Below are 21747 nucleotides of genomic sequence, written 5' to 3'. Positions count from 1 at the left end.
TTAATTGCTCATCACTAAAATATTCGTTATATTCAAGAAAGTAGATTTGAACTTCCTACACTGTTTCAAACAGAGTTTGGGGGAAATTTAGAGATCTCTGTTCTTATGGGCTACTTCTTCAGTAGAAAAAAAAATCTCTGAGCCACTTTTCCAGAGCTGGAGGCAAGAGTAACACCCCTTTATATGAGCAGGGCACTGAGGGGTGGCAGAAGCCTCTGGCCTTCTTGGATTGACTGACTTCTTGGATTGGAGTCTGTGCCTTGAATGAGCTGGGTTAATGGTTATTCGGGCCCCAGTATTCCTGTCTTACTGTGTCTGGGAAAGAGCTTCTACCCCATGAATGGGGGCTGGATGGAGAAAAGGACCACCTAATCCCCTGGCTGTAATCACCAGGGATTTAGCCTCTGCAATGCAAGTTGGGGCTGGAGAGGATGAGAAATTCTGGTGGCCTGTTCCTATCAGTGAGACGTCATACCCCTTGACGAGGATATGAGGGGAAGGAACGGCCCATTTTCTTGGCCAGATACATCGGGAGTGGAGCTTCCATCCTGCTGAGCTGGAGAGGGTGGAAGAGGGAGCAAGGCACATTTCAGGTGTTACAGCCTCTGTTCTTACTAAGTAGATATTTTCTTGAATCCAAATTTCCATATCCTGTATGCTGCTAGGAAAATTTCCAGAGACTTTAAATGATTATTATTTTTGCTGTTTTTAAAATAATTCTCACTGGTTGTAGTTTTTTTTTTTACTGGAAAACACGTCTGTAGAGCCCCCGAGGCTACCATTCTAAAAGTTAACAGTTTGCTTTTATAAATATATATTTTTAAAATTTTAGGGCTCTGACTTAACATATCTCTAAAAGATCTTGTTAAAGGCAGAGTTATTAGATCCCTTCTGATTAATTTTGGAGTCAATAGCACACACATGAGATTTCTCCCCTTAATTTATATGAACCTAGAAATTCCAATTTATGCTAAAGTCAGTTTGAAATGAGCTTTCTAACTCAGGCAAATGAGTCATAACCAAACCAATAAGGTATAGAATGGACTTGATATGAGTCATGTGTCCATTACTGTAGTCATAGCAATAGGTGCACTATAGGAAGGAGATGGAAGAGGTATTATGGAGATATAAATGATAGTTCTTTTTTAAATATTTATTTATTTAGGCTGTGCTGGATCTTAGTTGTGGCACTTGGGATCTTCGTTGCCCTGTGCATGATCTTTAGTTGTGGCATGTGAACTCTTAGTTTCAGCATGCATGTGGGATCCAGCTCCCTCATCAGGGGTTGAACCCGGGCCCCCTGCATTAGTGGTGTGGAGTCTTAGCCACCAGATCACCAGGGAAGTCCCTAACTGATCGTTCTTTACTTACTTTAAAGACATCTCATTACCTTCTAGATTTTTTTTAGCACTTTCTGACTTTCTGGAACTACAATATGCACTGGGTTCCTTTTGTGGACTCACTGCCCGAGCCCTAGGATCAGTCATTTCTCTAAGAAGCCCTAGTTCCCTTTACTGAAGAATGGTATTAGAAGCCATGATCTCAGTGCTAGGTGTAAACTACTGCACTCATTGTTTATGAGCTCTTTCAACTGGAAGAGCAATTTTTCCTTTCAAAAATTATTTTCTGCCTTATACAGCAGAGTAATATATACCAGGAACTTAAGTGCATGTTACCTCCTGATATAGAGACACACTGTACCATTAAAATCATCCTCAAAATGGAATTTTACTTGTGTATCTATTTTGTTCTCTCTTATCAACTATGAGAAATTTGTCCACAAAATCAGTGCTGTTTTGGATAAATTAGCTATTTTTCTCCCCAGACCTATCTAAGAAGGCAAAGGTAGGGGGATACCCTTGTTTCAATATCCTTTTTTTAAAAAATTTAATTTATTTATTTTTGGCTGTGCTGGGTCTTCATTGCTGCACGCCGGCTTTCTCTAGTTGCAGTGAGTGGGGGTTACTCTTCGTTGCGGTGTGCAGGTTTCTCATTGCGTGGCTTCTCTTGTTGCACAGCACGGGCTCTAGGCGCACAGGCTTCAGTAGTTGTGGCACACGGCCTCAGTAGCTGTGGCTCATGGGTTCAGTAGTTGTGGCTCCCTGGCTCTAGAATGCAGGCTCAGTAGCTGTGGCTCACAGGCTCTGCGGCATGTGGGATCTCCCAGACCAGGGCTCGAAACCGTGTCCCCTGCATTGGCAGGCAGATTCTTAACCACTGTGCCACAAGGGAAGCCCCCAATATCCTTTTTAAGAACACATCTCCCAGTATTTTCTTTTCTTCAAATACTGAATGGCTAACTACCATGCTAAATATTTCTCTTTATCATGGAATCTTCATAAAAGCAGCACAGCTATGAATGGACTCACTCTTCAAGACAACAGTAATAACAGAAAAACAAATATCTCCCAAAAAGAGTTACCTGGTAAACAATATCATGACAGAAGGAAGAGTCCCTGGATCTGGAGAGAATAACAACTGGGGTCTGGAAATAACAACTATTTTCATTCTTGTTTAGGAATAAACCATAATAGCAAATAAAGGAACCTCTGCAGTGACTGGAAGTGCATTTTTCCAATGATAACATCAGAGCTGGGAGATGTGAGTAGCAAAATTTGGAGGGGAAAAAAGATAGGAGCGGCTGAGATAAACTGCTGCTCTATATGGCAACAGTGCTAAAGAAGTCACTACATGTATTAGAATATCAGTTGGATAATATGCTAAGGGAAATGAAAGAAAAACCCCAATAACAGAATGGCTTAAATTTATGCCTGTATTATGTTGCTTTCTGTTTGCCTAAAAATTATTTTCATTTCTTCATTTTGGGGATAAAAAATTAAGTTACACAGATGTTCACAATTTTAAGGTAAGAAAACCCAAAGATAGATAGATTAATATCTCTTCCCAAATTACAATCAAAGATAATTTAGCTTTCCAAGTGTCTGCTTATGGACTATCCATGTAAATCACTGTAAATCAGGGTAGTTTTCCCACCATAAAAATGTACCTTCAGGACACATCTTCAACTGAATTTAAGCAGAAGAGTACTTAAAAAAAAAAACAACTCAAGAGTTGCTTGATGAAATAAATGTCCATTTTTGGTTTTTTAAATTCCAGTTGAAAGGTTTACTAATGTAGATGACACCTTGTCAGTTATGATGCCCTCCTTTCAGTTTCCAATTGGTTGGACTTCAATGAGTGCCTCTAAAGTGAAATCAGTGGTTTCATGAGAGTCATTAATATTTGCATTTAATGACTTCTCTTTAAATATCAAATTGAATTTTTCCAAATGACTTTCAACTAGAAGCTCAATGACACTGCTTGTAAAATTCCAGGGCCTTTGGGAAGACAATTCGTTTCTAAACCAACAAAATGCAGCAACTCTGAGTTGTATTTGAGGTGTCCAATGACCTTGTACCCTCCACTTATTCAAAGTAGATAAGGCTGGGAACTGAGAGAAATAATCCTTAAAATCATTTTAGAGTATATGGTTTATCTTTAAAGTTAGTTATTGCAATGACTTTCCTGCCTTTTATACTGATAAGCATTGGAACATGCATTAGACAATGCTTCAGCCTAGAAGAGGACCAATGAGAACTGATTCAAGACCCTCTATGATGTATCAGATGTCTTACATATATTGTAACTTACTGTCACAACCACACTTCAAGGTAAGTCTAATTATTCTTATTTTAAAGATAAGGAAACTGACTCAAAGAAGTTACATAATTTATCTCCAATTTTATAATAGCCCCAATACCCATTCACTTTCCATTATTTGCAAGTGATAGGTTAACCCCACTCAAGAGTTTTATTCCACACATTTGGCAAATAGACAGAAAACATTTTCATAGTTTCCAACCAATAGGTATGATCATACTCTTCAATACTTTTAGAGTAACTGCCTTTCTGTTTTGGCTCATAATGAAGTAATCATATCTATGGTAAACAGAAGAGGTAAAAATACTTACTTTAATACAACAAAGAGGACAAAACTACTAGAATCTCACCTTTAATTTCTTGTGTATTTTGCTTTAATACCATATTTTAGGGAGTCATAAATTCAAACTTCATTAGAACAGCACCCATGGCAATGCTAAGCTATTGTTTTAGCAAAAGAAAAAAAAGTAACTAACCAATTTTTTAAAATCATTGATCCTTTTGTAAAGTCTTTTATTTTTGCTTTTTTTTTTGTTAAAAGCTGTTACAAATTTACATAAGTGTGTGAATCAATTTAGGAACTAGAATTAAAACTAGCTTACATTTGGGTAACTGATCGACTTGTTGATAATAAACATACTCTAGTGTGCTGAGAAAGGTTTCCTTTCTATATTTGGACTGAAATGGTGTCACAATTACCTAATAAATGGATCCCTCTTGATAAGGACACCAGTAACAACTTCCTGATGAACAGCATCACAGTTGAAGAGACTTCACATCCCTGCCCTTGGAAAAATTATAGCAAAGATGAGTAAAATTATAGAGAACAGGAGTGAGGAGAGGTTTATCAGAGTGATTTAGGGCAGGACAGCCTGGCAGAATAAATGATCACTTGACATCTGGCTATTGAACAAGGAACAAAGAAGAGACTTGGTAGGAAGGAGAAGGGCAGAGGGAAGAGTTCCCTCAGGGAATCCACTTGAGAGAAACCCCTGAAAGGAGTACTATAAAAGCTTCCTAAGATTTTTAACCCTAGAAGAGAGCTACCTGCAATTTTCAAAAGGGTTAGTCAATTTTAAAATTCCCAGGCCCAGGTGAAAAATTGATTCTTAAAATTAAGATTTTATTTCTAATTATAAAAATACAAGCAGCTCAGCAAAATGTCAAGTGGGGAGAGCACTTCACAGAAGCAGCCCCTACTGGTGTAACCTAAATTTCTGAAAAGTTCTCTCTAAGTGAATGTGGTCAAATTTTCCTTCTTACCAGTTTTTAAGGGTGTCACTGTTTTGATAGTCTACATAAATAGCATTAAAAATTGGAATCTTCTCAACTGCATGCAGGTTTTCCAGAAAGAATATCTTCCTAACAGCACCCTTTTTAGACACCTCTGTTGAACCAACATACCGATTCCATCAGTAGGAGCACAGGTTTTGGAATTAAGCTGCTTTGATTAGAATTTATCTTCCATCATTTGGACAAGTTCTTCACTTTCTCTGCCTCCATTTCCTCATCAGTAAAATGGCATAGTTATATTTCTTAACTCATAAAATTGTGGCAATAATGAAAAGAAATGCATGAACAGTGCCTGGTACAGTGCTTGGCATATAATGAACACTCGCTTTATGTGAGCTGTAATTATTGTGGACAGGATGGATTACCCCTGGCCCCTAAAGGAAGTGCTAAATGCAGTGGTAATTCCCTAAGACTGTGGGGTTTTAAAGATCTGGGTTTAAATTATGACTCTGTCATCTAATAATTCAATGACCATGGCAAGGACCCCACTTGTTCAGTTAAAGTTTCCTCATGTACAAAATGGTGATTATGGATAACCTACTTCACAGTGTTGTCAAAATCGTGGCATATGTTAATGTACTTAAGGTATTCAGTGGTGTGCCTGACAAGTAGTTATTTCAAACAGTTAGCAATTACTGAGACCAGTATCTATCCCAGGCAGAAAGGTATCTTTCTTTCCTACTTTTAAACACTTAAACAAAATTAGTGACTCATTGCAGGGAAAGTTCCTCCATCTTTTGGCACTATTATACTCTTTATGGTAAACAAAACAAACAAGCAAAAAACCTAAAATGCTGCAGCCCTGAAATTCTCATACCTTCTTCTGCTTTTTCTCATATTCCTTTTTTCTACACTGAGAACCAAAAGGAAGTTAATTGAAAAATTCTAGGCGTGGTTTTGATGCAGGTAATACTCAGGGGTCATGGCATCCCTGTTCTATATCTTGTCATTTTTCTCTTAGTGAATGGATACCCCTCCACTGATTCCTACTTTGTGCTCTCAGTAATCTCATTCTCTCTCTTCCTATCCTCATCAAATCCCATCCTCAGGGCTCCCCTCTATGCCACCTTGAAGTAAAACCTGATAAAACTGTGAATGTTGGACCTCTCAAAAATATATGCATTCAAACTGGGATAAAAATCTTAAACCTAAGAAAAGGAAGTAACTGCAATTCAACAAACATAGAATTCACCTTTGCAGCTGCAGGTGGGGAGGCACCAGGACTTTCCAGTAGTCCCTGAAGATTATATCTAAGACTAAAACTTAACCTGTCCCAAAGAGTATGATAATAGGATCAGAAGTATGCAATAGGAAGAGTATAACTGGCCAAAGGCACCAAATGGCTTTATATCTCATCTCTTTTTTTTTTCCTTCCAGTCTCCATTTACTTTCCATGCTACCTGGGTCCTAGGTTTGAATCCTAGTTTCATCACTTACTAGTTCTTAAACATAAGCAAGTCAAACGAATTATCTAGTCCTCGGTTTCCTTAGCTGTGAAATGTTTAGAATTAGTGTTTATTTTCTGGAGGGGGCCAGAAAATTATTTAATGTATATGAAAGCACTTTTCAAATGCTAGCCAAGTAATTATAATGACAATGCTTTTCTGAACTGACTCAAGCTTAGCTATATATCTTAGACATTACCCTTTCTACTTCTTAAAATTTCAACTTATAGAGAAAGAGACAATTAAGAAAGCTCTTTGTAAGGGCAGTGTGTAAAAATAATTTCAGACTTCAAAAATCAAACTCAACATTATTAACAATTGGGTGCTAATACCTTATTTGAAGGTTGTTGTGTAAAGTTTTTTCTGCTCTTTGTTTTCCTCATTTATTTTATGATATTTTCAGTAATTCAAAAGTTAAACTATCTTTTTGTCTTTATACTTGTCCAAGAAACTCTAAAGGAGCTCTTGTGGCCCTACTGTAGGGATACAGGTGCTTCAAATGGAAAGGAGCTTCTCCAGACAGAGGTTTATAGAGTTTCTCCTGCATTTAGTTTTCTTTAGAAGGGAAGCCCTTTGTCAAGTTTTTTCACCAAGCTTTTGCTGCAGATGTATTACTTCAGTTTAGGCCTGACTTGCTAGGGAAGAATAAGCAGATTCATGAATTATCCTCAGTGTATACATTTAATCAAGGGAGTGACTGTCATCTTGACTGCGTATTAGAATTTTACTTTTTAAAGAATGCTTAATTTTACATTTTACTCAAGGAGACAATTTTGAATGGAAATGCCTTTCATCAAGGCATTAATGTGATAATCAATTTTAAACTAGAATCAAGTCTAATGGAATTTCCTATTCCTTCTTTTCCTGTCATAAATAATAACTATCCATTTGTTATTTAAACGTATCAAGCTTATTCTATTCAGGTCTGGTAGAAGACTGTGAAACCAGGCACATGGTTCTGCTGGGGATTTTAAATTAGCCAGTCATGCTCCTCATTTAGCAGATGAAGGAAATGGTGCTCAGAAAAGCTGAAAAGTAGTACAGGGCTTTGTCCAAAGTCACACCAATGCCTGTTGTTACAAAACCATGCAGCAGTGCCTCATCATTCTCTTTTGAGCATCTCCTATGCCTTCTCTCCCTTTCGACCCTGTCCTCTCTTTTCAGTTGTTGTCTGGCATTATGATCAAGTCCCCAGGATGTGCAGAAACTCTCAGGTGGTGCATTGCACTTGGCACTTTCCTTCCTTGTTCTATATCAGGAGATATTTGTCCCTTGTTTTCTTGACATATTATTTCATTATAAAGAATTAATGACTGATGTTGGATTGGCATACTATCATGGTTTCCAGATAGCATGGTCCAGCGTTTTAACTTTTAGGGTCCAAATATCCCCCCAACTGACTTAAAATATTAGCTTGCAGACAGTCCTTTGGGTAATACTCTCAAATATGTCCTCTATTTTTCTGTTTCCTCCAGCCACATGTACAGTTACCTGCATTCTATCTAAGCTGCAAAGAAGAGATTCTGTGTCTAATCCATTTTCAGTGTTCGATAAAAATGCATAACCTTATTCATAAATTCTTTTTAAAATTTCTTTATCAGTGACTCATTATCAAACTTTCACTCCCATCTGGCAGTAACAAGATGTCCTTTTACCTCCCGGCTGGTGTGAAGCTAGAGGTCCACTGAAGAATCAGGATTTTCACCACTGCCCAGAAATGATGAGGCCATCACACTGTGGTGCTGGAGGAGACCACCTAGATTGCTACAAATCCCACCCCCTCTTAGCAGTAACAAGGAGCCCCTCCCCTCATATTTCAGTGGAAGCCAAAAGGGAACCTAATCTTCTACCTCCACCAGGTAGTAAAGAGGCAGTAGCCCTATAAACCAGCTAAAATAGATGGTTTAAATACAATCTAATGCCTCATAATACAACCCCAAAATGCCCAGTTATCATGCAAAATCACTAGTCATACCAAGAAACAGGAAGATCTCAAACTCTATGAAAAAAGCCAATCAATTGACGCCAGCACCAAGATAACAGAGATGTTGGAACCATCTGACGACGATTTGAAAGCAGCCATGATAAAAATGGTTCGACGGGTACTTATGAAAATGATTTAGAGAAATGAAAAAAAATAATCAAAAAGTAGAAATTCTCAGTAAGGAATAGGAGATATCAAAGGGAACAAAATGAAGAGAACAACTGGAAATAAAAAGTACAGTAGATGGGCTCCACAGCAGAATGGAAGGGACAGAAGAAAGAATCAGTAAATTATAAGACAAAACAATAGAAACTGTCCAATTTTAACAACAAAGAGAAAAAAAACCAGAAAAAGGAACTGCACCTTAGGGACCTATGGGACTATATCAAATGATCTAATATTTGTAAACTTAAAATGTTTCAATTTGTAAATTAAAACCACAATGTGATATGATTAACACCAGTCACCGGAGAAGACGCGGAGAAGCAGAATCATCTATATGCTGCTGGTAGGAATGTAAAGAGTAAAGCCATTCTGAAAATCAGTTTGGCAGTTTCTTAAAAAACTGAATATGCAACACCCATACTACCCAGCAATTGCAGTGCTGGGCACTTATCTCAGAGAAATGAAGACCAAAAACCTGCACATGAATGTTTGTAGCAGCTTTTTTTCTTAATAGTCTGAAACTGGAAACAACCAAAATATCTTTCAACTGTTGAATTAAACTGGTATATTTAAATTGTGGATTACTATTTAATAATAAAAAAGAATAAACTATTGACACATGCAACAACCTGGATGAATCTCCAGAGAATTATACTGAATGGAAAAACCAGTTCCAAAAGTTTACATACTGTATGATTCTATTTATATAAAATTCTAGAAAGGACAAACTTACAGAAATGAAGAACAGATTAGTGGTGGCCAGGAATTAAGAAGGGAGATGGAAATCAATGTGGCCATAAAAGGGCAACATGTATAATCTTGTGGTGATGGAAATGTTCTGTATCTTGACTATCAATGTCAATACTCTGGTTGTAATATTGCACTATAGTTTTGCAAAATGTTACCATTGGCAGAAACTAGGTAAAATGTGCACATGATCACTCTCTGTATTATTTCTTACAGCTGCGTGTGACTATATAATTATCTATAAAATAATTTTTAAATTCTATTAAAGAATTTTAATTCTTTAAAGTTTCCAAATGCCTGGAAAGGAAAATTCAGTATTCTGTATATTTTCTTTTGAGGAAATCAAAACGATATAAACAAACAATTTTGGATAGGTTGCATATTTCCTCCAGAAACTAGTTCATGAGAACTTATCAGCCTGACTGAGACAGTTAATGACTAAGTAAGCCTTAGACTACTGCCAGCCTCTGAATCCTACCTACTCATTTCTATTAATTACCTATATTAAAATTGTTAACATTTGTATCATATATGTGAGGGAATTGAAAAAATATGTTCAAGATTGACCAGTGGTTCCCAAAGCATGGCCTGAAGACCCCCTGGAGGACTCTGAGACTATTTTAGGAAACCACCAGGTCAAAAGTATCTTCATAAACATTATTTACCTCTTCACTGTGCTGACTTTTGCACTGATGGTGCATAGGACCACTGGCACTTTAGAAAGAATCGAGGCAGAGACACTGAAGTGTACTATTCACAGTAATAAAAGCATCAGTTACTCTTAAGAATGCCCTTAATGAAATATTAAAATTTTTATTAAACTTCAACCCTTGAGTAGATGTTATTTTTAATATTCCATTTGGTGAAATGAGAAGTGAGCATAAATCACTTCTGATGCCAACCCACGTATGACAGTTGTCTCTAACAAAAGCACTTGTGAGATTCTTTGAATTCTGAGTTGAGTGAGCTTTTTTCATGAAACACTATTTTACTTAAAAGAAAATCTGACACACAAACTCTAGTTATTCACACTTGGGTACTTGGCAGACATTTTCTTGAAAATAAACAAGGAAGTCTGTCATTCCAAGGAAAACAAATGACAGTATTTGTTGCCAGTGATAAAACTTGTGATTTCAAGTAGAAATTAGAATTTTGGAATACTTCAATCTATTACTATGAGACTGGTGGTGATATTAACAAATGTGATCTTAATTCTGTGGAATGAGATGTGTCAACATTTAGACGATTTGTGTAATGAACCAATATTTTATAATTGAGTGATGATGGAGTTAAGAATCAATTAAAGAACATTCAAAGTGCAAGAGAGACCAATGGATTTTAATGTAACTGAATATGAAAAGTTAATTGATTTTACATTGCAAATAATCTTTACGAAACTGCGGCCTGTGTATTTTTGGTGTGGTAGCAAAGAAGAATGGCCACAATTATCTCAAAAAGCTATTAAAATTATCTTCCCTTCTGCAGCTATATATCTGTGTGAAGCCAAATTTTTATCTATTTTAAACAGAGCAATATATTGCAACAGATTGAACGCAGCAGACAATACAAGCATCCAGCCACTTTCAATTAAGCCAGACAGCAGGAAAACTTTAAAAAACTAAAGTGAAAAAAGTAAATCAATGCCACTCTTTTCACCAATTTTTTAAAAAATACACTCATTTTTCATAAAAATCGGTCCTTTATGTTAAAATGTAATGGATTTGTCATTTTTATTTTCAAATAAATGTTGTAAAACTTTCTTAGATTTGATTTTTAACATAGAATAAGCATAAAAATAACAAACATTCAAAAAACTCTTTGGAGTCTTCTACATTTTTAAGAGTGAAAAGGCTCCTAGGATTAAAAGTTTCAGTACCACTGAGCTGGCTCTTTTTTTTTTTTTTTTTTTTTTTTTGTGGTACGCGGGCCTCTCACTGTTGTGGCCTCTCCCGTTGCGGAGCACAGGCTCCAGACGCGCAAGCTCAGCGGCCATGGCTCACGGGCCTAGCCGCTCCGCGGCATGTGGGATCTTCCCAGACCGGGCCACGAACCCGTGTCCCCTGCATCAGCAGGCGGACTCTCAACCACTGCACCACCAGGGAAGCCCTGGCTCATTTTTATGTGTGGATAAAACACATTGGAACACAGGCCTCTATATCCCTGTGGTAATAGCACTCCTTTAAAACATGCGAATCTTTCAATTAAACTATTGAATTACTTCAATTTAACTATTTCAATTAAACTCTTGACAATATAGCTATATTCACTGCACTTGGAGCAGTACTGAATATACGAGTTTCCAAAACTGTACAAAAACTGGAAAGTGGGTAAAGTTTTTAAATTTTCTTTTTCCCAGCTGTATTTCCAGGTCACATAGGCTGTAATTTACTTTCTCCCCTTTTAAGTTCTTTAAATATGGAAACACTAAAGAGTAAAGTGAATACTACATGTACTATTGTGAACCTCCCTGTACTTAGCCAGTTACAACAATTATCAAAATTTTGCCATTCTTGGTTCAGTTATCACCTCTCCATTTTTTGTTTACTGTAGTATTTAAATGAAAATTCCAAACATCGTATCTTTCCACTCACAAATGCCTTAGTGCTCCTAATAAAGGATGCTTAATAATATAACCATATATTTTAAAACCAGTACAATTCAGAATAATTCTTTATATTCACCTGATAGCTGATCTATGATCAATATTCCCTATTGCTCTCAAAAATGTCTTCATAATTCATTTTCTAGTAATATGAGAATGTAAGCAAGTCCATATACTGAATATGGATCATATATTCCTTAATTCATAATATCGATAGTTCCCCTCTCCCCTTTAAAATGTTCATTCTTTATTGAAAAAAAATTATCATATAAAATTCACCTCACTGTGTATTTTGCTGATGGCAGCCTCATGGTATTGTTTAAAGAGTTCCGCTATCCATTTATTTCCTATAAACTTGATAGATATAGAAGCTTGAATAAATTCCGGCCTATTTTTTTTTTGAGGGAGGAGCTAGAATAATTCATAGGTGAAGCTATATATTTATTATTGCATTACACCAGAATAAATGTTACTTTTAATAATATGGAAAATGATACATGGGTTCTGGTGTTGTAAACCTGATAAGTTCATTTAAAATTCCCCAGAAATCTTTCTTTCAGTGGCTTTAGCAGACATTGATAATCATTGCCTATGTGTACAATTTCATTAGAATTTTTGAAATGGTGATTTTTCTGATTCCATCATTACTTCTGCTCTTATTAGCTATAATTCCTCTATAAAAAAAGGAACATTCTCTTATCAACTATTTAGTTACAGTCCCCAAGGAAAGGAAGGTAAGTGCATGATCTTTTGTATTTATTTGCCAAATTTGAGAATAATTAGTATCACAGCAACCTCCAAGAGTGACCAATAAGTAATTTTTAAAAATATTATTATGATTTTTATGTATTTTAACCCATTTCTCTCATTATTCTTTTTGATATTGTTCCATTTTTGGCCATTGACAGGTTCTTCCTGTTAGCTCCTGTATACTTTTACATTTCTGTGATTTGCCTGTTTCACCTAACAATATGGTTTGGAGATGTCTTCACAATGTCTTTCATAATTTCCTTGCTTTCTGGTTTGTCAAGATGTCCCAGGTTACTCTTATACATTTCTTTCCCCAGGTCTGAATTAGCCTTTTCTCCAAAGAGCTGGTGCATTTTAGGGGGAAATGATGGAGCTCAGAGGCTGTAATCTAGGAATCAGTGCTGCTCACTGGCCTCACTTTACTGGGTTTTTTTCTTGACCTTTGTAGCGTACAGAGCTGGGAAACATGTACTCCTTTTAAAAAAGAAAAGTAAATCAAGAGATTATAAAATTTAATTCAAATTTAACATTACAGCCTTTTTACTTGTATGATTTTATATTTTAATTTTTTCTTATATTGAAAAACTTAACTTCTAACAACATTAATATGAATAATTATTTATTCTATCCTTCAATATATATAGATATATATCCATATGTTAATATTGTAATTAACAGTGATTGTTGAATGTGTATTTTCTTTGTGACATTAGGATGTACTCCAAGGTAATAATGAGTCAAAGGATAAATGCTTATGCAAATGACAGGTAGAAGTGGGTAGAGGGAAAAAGGTGATGAAGATGGGTTTTGATGAAGAGGGTTACATTTAAATAAGAAAACCTGTGTTACGTTTGGCAGCTCTATGAATAAAATTTGAAAGGAGATGTGAACATTATGCACAAGGTTAGGAATAGTCCAAGATGTGAAGAACATTTATAGAAGTGTTAGCTTTTACTTTCCCCAGACCATTTCAAGTTACTCTTGTCCTCTTCCCATAGGTTGATTTCCAACTCAAATCCCACACAACTTTTAGCCAGTATGGGAGAAATAAAGATAATCTAAGTTACATAATTGAGGAAAATCTGGAATAATTATTGTAGACTTATGCACAAATTGGACAGCAGTCAAGAATTTTTTCGTGTTATGTCTAGCTGCAATACAGGTTGATTGACTTTTTTTTTGTCTTCTGTTAACAAGATGTTGGGCTATCTCAGGTTAATATCTTAATAAGCAAAATGGTTAGACAATGAGATTCAACTGTTGGATAACTTATTTTCCAGTGGTCTTGGCATTACAGGGAAAGTTAAGTGGAGTTCTGTGGCAGTTTGCTACTTAGCACTTAATTTTTCTACTGACACCTGGAATGCTTGATAAGAAGCCTCATTCCTGCTAGGGATGGGTGGCGAATCTTTCTCTACCTATACCAGGTGTTAACTTTTTCTACAAAAGGATAGATAGCAAATATTTTAGACTTTGTAGGCTATACTATCTCTGTTGTTACTACTCAGTTCTACTGCTGTAGTGCAAAAGCTTGTAAAGGAATGGAAAAGTGTGGTGGTATTCTGATAAAACTTTATTTACAGAATCCTTTGGCAACAAAACTCACCTCCCAGAAGTAACCTTGCCTCTCAGTAAATGGAGCCCTTGTGTTATCATCAGATCCTGAAGAGACTGGGGTTGGAATAAAGTCAGTTTCAGGAGCTCTAGTTGATGGCTTCTGTCCCAGGAATTGAACGGAGAGAGAAGAGAAGGAGTATGTTCCTTCCTCTCAGATCCCTTTCTAGTAACCCTCAGGAAAGCCCCCTCTGTTGGCTCTCACTCTCTGCTGAAACGGTTTCCGGGAAAAGCCAATCTAGACTTCCAAAGAGGACATTTCAGGTTAAACTTAAATGACAGATTCCTTCATCTCATTAGAAGCACAGTTTGCACAAGGAAAGAGAGCACACCCAACCAGACAGCTGGAATAATCAAACATCCTTTGTTTTTTATTCTATTGTCCTCAAACCTGTTTACTTCCTTGTTTAGGAGATATGAACACCTCCATGGAAGGGTTAGCTCATGTGGGTGTGCCTTTGAGGGTCTCTTCGATGGTGTATTCTGTAAGCATTGTTACCTATAAGGAGTCTGGTGGGTGATGTCAGGGCTTGTCTGCTGTGTGTGGAGGGGTAAGGGAGTTGGATAGGGAAAGGTGGGCAGGTGGGGGGAGCTTCTGCTCAACCTAACAGTGCTTCTTCAGGTTCACTCACGCAATGCACTCCATGCCAATCTCTCCCTAGAGTTAGCATGTTCTTTCCTGCCAGAAAGGCTTTTTCCTTGCATGGAAGTAGGATCTTTCCTCTAGGTCATGGTATTAGTTGAGAAACACAATTTATAAGGAGTAAAATAGTAATAATAATAATCATATAGCTGCCTAAATTATGGGAACAAAAAACAAACTAGTGTTTGCCAGAAGCTAGGATTGGGGAGAAATGTTGAATTTTGGGGAGTGATGCGATTGTTTTTTATCTTGATTTTGATGTTGACTACACACTGTATACGTCAAAACCCAAAGAATTATACACATACACACACACACATACACACACACACACCCCAAACTATGTCTTTCGATTGGAAGTAAAGATTGGTTTGTCTGACTGCCTCTTGGAGATCAGTCTCCATGACCAACTTAATTTTCACAATCTACTCTTCCTTGGATCTTCATTTCCATTTTTTCACTAAGTGTTCCTGAGCCCTAGCTTACTCTGTTCCTGAAGCTGTACAAGTCTAAGTTATTAAAACAAAGGAACCCCTATATATAAAGCCCTGAACAAGATAGAAGTTTATTTCTCTCACCTAACATTCCAAAATTCCATGATATAAAAGACATCTCTGACATTTTTAACATATGGCTTCCATCTCTAGGTCCAATGATGCTAGTGGCTCCAGATTTCATTATCTCCCAGTTGGTAAAAAGCAGAAAAATGGACTGGAGGATCACATGAACATTCATTCTTTTTCACAGTCTTGATATAGAAATGGCATACATCACACCTGCTCACTTACCATTGGCCAGTACTTAATAAACCGCTGTAGCAAATGTCAAAGGAGAGGGAGAAAAATAGCTTCCAGCTGGACATCCATGTAGCCAGCTAATACTTAGGAGTTTTATTATTAAAGAAAGGGAAAATAGATTTTCTTGGTCAATTGGAAATCTTTATGGCATTACATTAAAAAAGAATGAAGGTTTAATGTTGATGAGAGAAAAGCCCTTTGAGAAATGTGTTGTGTATCCATAAAATGCAGAATTTTTTCAGAGCCATAATAGGTTGATGTCCTATTAATTCCCACATTTTTAGGACATCATAAAAACCCTTTGCAGTCTCTATTAAAACTGAATTCAAGATCTAGCAGTGTGGTAAAATACAACATATTAAAATCCATAGAAATAAATTCCTAATAGATAACATATAAACCTAGCTTGAAAGAAAAACGTCAGATGCCAGAAGTAAAAGGGAACTCAAAAGGAGAAAAAAAAATTGATGTCACAGTGGCTTAGGGAATTATTAAAGCTGGATAAAGGCCCTTGGGGATTTATGGCTTGCATTTTATAAACAAAATATATTTGAGTTGTGGGGTTTTTTAGTCCACTCTACCAATCTCTGTCTTTTAATTGGTTTTTGTTTTTTTTGGTTTTTTTTTTTTTTTCCGGTACACAGGTCTCTCACTGTTGTGGCCTCTCCCGTTGTGGAGCAGAGGCTCTGGACGCACAGGCCCAGCGGCCATGGCTCACGGGCCCAGTCGCTCCGCGGCATGTGGGATCTTCCCGGACCAGGGCACGAGCCCGTGTCCCCTGCATCGGCAGGTGGACTCTCAACCACTGCGCCACCAGGGAAGCCCCAGGAGTTTTATTTTGTTTAGTAATTTTAGAAGATCATTTAAGAAGGGAGCTTATTTTATGACTATAAGACACTGGAACAGGCTGATAAGAAAATCTTGTGTCATCTTTTGCCACAATTGGAATTTATAAGCACAGTAGCTTTCTTCAGTGGTTTTTCAGGAAGATAGATTGCCAGTGCCATGTGGGTGGTTTCCATTAGGATGATGAAATTTGAATTTTGCCTATTACAGGAATTTTGCCTATTACAGGAATTTTGGGTAGGTCCCCGGGGTGCTGCAACAACAGACTTGACTTCAAAAGGACAAAAATCTAAGATGTAGAATGCATATAAAATTCAAATTCTGACAAATATCGCAGAGATTCTTCATGGTATATAGAGATCAGCACATTTGTTTTTAGTTGCAATTATCAAGTAATTGGTGATGTAAGAGACTGGGATTGCCAAAAAAATGTGAAAAGCTGACTCTGATCGGCCATCTGAAGGCAAGTGAAGCAAGACAAGCAGTAAACTTTGTTCAGTTGATATTTGGTCTTTATAAAGTAATTTTATTTATGGCCTTGCCTAAAGTGATCATTCTTAACCTAAGCAGCTCAGAAACCAAATCTAAGCTAGAAAGCACTTTACAAAGTTATTACGTTTCATTAACTCAAAGGTCCTTAAAAAGCAAGGTAACAGATTCTCTGCCCGTATACTCTGGCTTCAATAAGATCTAGCAGTGAATCTTTAGGCACTCTCTACCAATTATATTCCTTTTAGATTACATTTTAAATCTGACTTGTACTTGTGAAAAAATGCAATCAGTTTTATTAGAAAGTAACATTATTTGGTGGAGGGTGGAATAGCGTTAGCTTTCATTTTCTGGATGAAATAGGTAAGGGCTCTCTCAAAGATTTTAAGTTGGAATACTGATAGCTGTCAATTTTTTATAATTTTAGATATATTTTATCTTTAATGACTTCCTTCTGCTTTGTGTGTGTGTATATGTGCATATTTGGGGCGGAGGTGCAAGCTATTTCTGCACTGAAAAATAATGAAAATACTTCAGAAGTCCTTTAGTGGAAATAATCATCAATAATGGCTGGTTATTAAATTAGAAAATTTAGCTAATATGTGGAATTACATATATATGTATATATATTCCCTTTCCATAGTTCTGATATGCACAAATTTCAGTTACCACAGTTTAGTTAAATAATACCAATTTTCTGATAAAAAGGTTCAAATTTCAGTTACCATGATATATTAACTAGGAGAAATTCCATGAAGTACGTACTTTGCTGCTGCATCATCAATCCATCAATCACTAAATAAATAACAGATGTGCATTATGACCAGTGACCAATCATATCACTTCTGTCAAAGTCTCCCAGTAATTGATCACAGCATATCTGTTATTCAGTTTATACACAAAGGGTGCACAGGTATACTTGTGTTGCCTCCTTATCTCCCAGTGATAAATGCATGTGACTTTTTTTTTTTTTACATCTTTATTGGAGTATAATTGCCTCACAATGGTGTGTTAGCTTCTGCTCTACAACAAAGTGAATCAGTTACACATACACACACATTCCCACATCTCCCCCCTCTTGCATCTCCTTCCCTCCCACCCTCCCCCTCCCACCCCTCCAGGCAGCCACAAAGCACCAAGTTGACCTCCCAATGCATGTGACATTTTAAAACATGGATAATCAAAAGAGGTAATTGACCAACAAAGATAAAAGTGCAGTGAAGAAACACTGCAGACAGACGGGGTGATTTATGTAGACCCAGGAGAGACTTCCAGGTAGCCAAGCTAAAAGACAGAAACCAAAGTGGGAACATTTGTGCAGGTACATCTGATTCGGCACACTGTGGGAAGCGCCTGCAGAAGTTGTTCAGTCTACTCACCAAAGAAAGAAAGAAAGAAACAAATGATCAGGAAATCATTAGCCACAAAAATCCCCAGAAAGATGGGGAGCATACTGAGAGTTGCTACAATATATATCTGAAATATCCAGTTATCAGCAAAACCTTATGAAGCATGCAAAGAAAATGAAAAAAAGAAAGAAAGAAAGAAAGAAGGAAGGAAAGAAAGAAAAGAAAGGAAAGAAAGAAAGGAAGGAAGGAAGGAAGAAACAAACAGGTTATGATAACAACAACAAAATCAGACAATAGAAACTGCTTTTGAAAGGGCCCAGATGGTGAGCTCAGCAGACAGAAACTCCAAAGCAACTACTATAATTATGTGCAAAGAGGTAAGAAAACCATGCTTGAAGAATTAAAGGAAGATATGACAATATCTCACCAAATACAAAATATCAATAAAGAAATAAAAAACTATTAAGAAGAACCAAATAGAAATTTATCTAGGGAATGCAAGCTTGATTTCACATGTGAAAATTGATTAATATCATATGATCATCTCAACAGACTTGATATTTAACAAAATTTACCATCTTTTTATGATAAAAACACTGGACAAACTAGGAATAGCAGGGGACTTCCTCAACCTGATAAAGGGCATCTATGAAAACCCCACAGTAAACATCAGATTTAAAGGTGAAAGGCCAAATACTTTTCTAATAATCAGGAACAAGGCAAAGACATTTACTCTGAACACTTCTATTTAACACTGTACTGGAGGTTCCAGCCAGAGCAATTAGGCAAGAAAAAGAAACAAAAGGCATTCAGATTGGAATGGAAGAAACAAAACTATCTTCATATGCAGATGACATGATCTTACATATAGAAAGGAGTCCACAAAACAAATACAACTTTTATTAGAACTAATAAGAGACTTCAGTAGGGCTTCAGAATACAAGATTAATATGCATAAAAAACTAGCAATTAAAAATTAGAAAATTAAGTAAACAATCTCATTTACAATACCATCAAAAGGAATAGAATACTTCAACAAAAGAAGTACATGACTTGTACTCTGAAAACTACAAAATAATGTTACAAAATTAAAGATCTAAATAAATGGCAAGAAATTTCACATTCATGGACTGGAAGAATCAATATTGTTAAAATGACAATAGTCCCAAAATTCAATCTATAGGTTCAACACAATCTCTAACCGTATTCCTGCTGGCATTTTGCAAAAACTGATAAACTAATTCTAAAATTCATATGAAAGTGCAAGGAGCCCAGAAGAGCTAAAACAATCTTGACAAAGAAAAATAAATTTGGAAGAGTCTTACTTCATGATTGCAAAGTTATTACAAAACTACAGTAAACTAAATACTGTAACACTGCTATACAAATATGACAGTATATAACATATAGATCAATGGAAGAAAATTTAGAGTTTTGGAAATAAACCCTTACATTTATGGGCAAATGGTTTTTAACAAGGGTGCCAAGACTATTCAATGGGGGAAGAATAGTCTTTTCAGCAAATGGTGTTGGGACAACTGATATCCACACAGAAAGTAATGAAGTTTGACTTCACAGCATGTGAAAAATTAACTCTAAAAGGATCAGAGACATAAATGTAAGAGCTAAAGATATAAAGCTCTAAGGAAATAACATGGGAGTGATCTTTGTGACTTTCGGGTTAGGCAGTAGTTTCTTACATGTGACACCAAAAGGACAAACAACAAAAGAAAAATAAATAGATAATTAGGAAATGATCCAAATTGAAAACTTATGTGCTACAAATGATATCATTAAGAAAGTAAAAAGATAAATCACAGATTAGGAGAAAATGTTCGCAAATCATACATCTTGTGGGATTTGTATCCACAATATATAAAGAATTTTTTCAACTTAACAATAAAATGAAAAATAGCTCAATTTAAAAAGGGGCAAAGGATCAGTATAGACATTTCTTCAAAGAAGATCCACAAATGGCTAATAAGCACAATAATATTAACATTTGGGAAATGTAAATAAGAACCACAGTAAAATAAAACTTCACACCCATTAGGATGCCTATAATAAAAAAGTGAGACAATAAAAAGACTTGGCAAGGATGTTAAGAAATCAGAACCTTCATACATTGCTGCTTGGAATTTACTATGTTGTAGCTACTTTACAGAACAATTTGGGTGTTCCCTTAAAAGGTTAAAAATAAAGTTATTATATGACTCAGCAATTCCACTCTTAGGTATATACACAAGAGAACTAAATGCATATGTCCACACAAAATCTTGTACATGAATTATTATAGCAGCATTATTCTTAATAAAGAAAAATAGAAATAGCTCAAACGTCTATCAACTGATGAATGGATAAACAAAATGGATAAACCAAAGAATATTATTCAGCAATAAAAAAGAAATTAAGTAATGATAAATCCTACAACATGGATGAACCTCTGAAATATTATTCTAAGGTAAAGAAAATAGTTCAAGAAACTATATGATTCAATTTATATAAGATGTCTGTAATTTAAAGGCTATAGAGACATAAAGTATATTAGTTGTTTTCAGTGGCTGAGGGCAAGGAGTGGTGTGGTGGATTCTGGGAAAAAAGGAACGTGAAGGATAATGGTTATGCATTTCTCTTAGGGGAGATGAATATATTTTAAAATTAGTGGTAATGGTTGCATAACCCTGTAAATATAATGAAAAAGAACACATTGTATGCTTTAAATCAGTGAATTGTATGGCATTAGAATTGTATCTCAATGAAATTTAAAAATTTAGATTCTGGCATTGATTTCATCATTGGTCCCAGAATTATTCAGAAGAGATTTTTTTGTTTGTTTTAAATTTGATGTGATACTTTTGTTATTTATTTCTAGGATTATATTGCTTTCTGGGCAAATAATAGGTCCACTATTTTCACTGATTTTATTTAGGTTTAATTTATTTAGGTTGATTTTTGTATCATGGACGTTTGATTATAAAGTGCATTCTTTTGGTATAATATATATTTGGATGTATATTTATTAGTTTGGCAAATCTCAGGATGAGCATCAAAATACGCAAGTCACACTCTCATTAATTCTAATGACATAGGTCTTGTTGGACTTGGCCTCTGTTTTTTAAATGAAATCCTTCTGTAATTCAGGTGCAATGTAGATTTAAAGAATTACTCTATTAGGTCAACTTTATTAATAGCATTACTTGCAATAAACCTTTTTCTTCTTCTTGGTCTACTAATCACTGAGAAAAAAAGTTATGTTAAACTTTTCTCCTCCTCTTTTGTTTGCTTGGAGGTTTTCCATTTAGGATTTTTTAATGAAATTCCTAATCTGCTTGGGACAGTCTCTTTCAGATCAGGGCTCACCTT

Source organism: Monodon monoceros, unplaced genomic scaffold (genome assembly GCF_005190385.1).
Source record: "Monodon monoceros isolate NGI ecotype Baffin Bay Population unplaced genomic scaffold, NGI_Narwhal_1 Super_Scaffold_3, whole genome shotgun sequence".
In the NCBI taxonomy this organism is placed as follows: Eukaryota; Metazoa; Chordata; class Mammalia; order Artiodactyla; family Monodontidae; genus Monodon; species Monodon monoceros.
The sequence above is the reverse complement of the archived record's forward strand: the minus strand, read 5'-3'. Positions refer to the sequence as shown.